Source organism: Acyrthosiphon pisum, chromosome A1 (assembly GCF_005508785.2).
Source record: "Acyrthosiphon pisum isolate AL4f chromosome A1, pea_aphid_22Mar2018_4r6ur, whole genome shotgun sequence".
Taxonomy (NCBI): domain Eukaryota; kingdom Metazoa; phylum Arthropoda; class Insecta; order Hemiptera; family Aphididae; genus Acyrthosiphon; species Acyrthosiphon pisum.
This window is the reverse complement of record NC_042494.1, coordinates 61,219,218-61,219,851: the sequence shown is the minus strand read 5'-3', so window position 1 is coordinate 61,219,851 and position 634 is coordinate 61,219,218.

Genomic DNA, 634 nt, shown 5'->3' with positions numbered 1-634 from the left:
AAAATATATTCTATGCTTATTAACATAATATGCTTATTAATTAACATTTATTATATTTACGTGATTGTAGATTTTTACAACATCGTGAAAGACTGGTGACACTCGGTCTTAAGGCAGATACAGTGACACCAGAATGGTGTTACCTACACGACGGGAGATGTATTTTATAGCATTAATACATTTATAAATGACTAAATTTAAATTGATTTAAATTATTATGCCATATTGTAATAAGAATATATATTATGATTTTTTATCAATGTACATACAATTATTGAATTATATAATACAAAGGGTGATTTTTTTTTCCTTGAATAACTAATTATTTCAATAACTATTAGGGCCGTATTCATACTCAATGTATAAGAATAATTACTGCTTAATCTGATTTTGATAAATTAAAAAAAAAATTGTGATAATAACTAAAACCATTGCTTAAGGTAGGTATCGACCAACCATAATTTATGTTTTTCTTTTTCTTAAGCCAAAGTCTCGTATATGAATCTCATTTAAATATAGCTTAAGCCATACTTATTCTTAAGCATCCACTATGAATACGGTCCTTAATTTTTTTGAAAATTGTTCTAATAAGCTAGCAAATATTTAAAAAAAATTATATTTTTACTATTTCCTA